The following is a 593-nucleotide window of genomic DNA, read 5'->3' on the forward strand; positions in this document are numbered from 1 at the left end:
TAATCCTCTGTCTCAGCCTCCTGAATATCTCAGACTGTAGACAAGTGTTACTGCAACATTCATTTCTTTTTTATGTGTAAAAATATGTTTGATTTTTTTGTTTGTTGAACTCGTGTCCCACAGGCTTACTGAACTTATTTATTAGTGCTAGGAGGTTTATATTGTGTGAAAATCCCTTGGAATTTTCAACATAGATAATCATGTTATCTGCAAACAGAGACAGCTCAATTTTTTCCTTTCCAATCTATAAGCCTTTCGTCTCTTTTTCTTCTTAACTGTGGTGGACAGAACTTCCAACATTCTGATGAATAAGAGTGTTAAGGCCAGAGGTCCTTGCTTTCTTCCCACTTTTACAGCAAAAAAATTCAGTCTTACCCCATCAATCATGTGAGCTAAAGGCATTGTGTAAAGGCTTTTTGTAAGTTGGGAAAATTTCCCTCTGTTCCTGGTGTATAGAGAGCTTTTATCATGAGTAAGTGTTGAATTTTTAATATGCTTTTTTCTGCACCAAGTGATACGATTTTTCTTCATTAGCCTGTTCGTATAATGGATTACATTGATTGATTTTCAAATATTGAATAAGCCAAGCATAT

The sequence above is a fragment of the Octodon degus genome, unplaced genomic scaffold, assembly GCF_000260255.1.
Source record: "Octodon degus isolate 3935 unplaced genomic scaffold, OctDeg1.0 scaffold00027, whole genome shotgun sequence".
NCBI lineage: Eukaryota > Metazoa > Chordata > Mammalia > Rodentia > Octodontidae > Octodon > Octodon degus.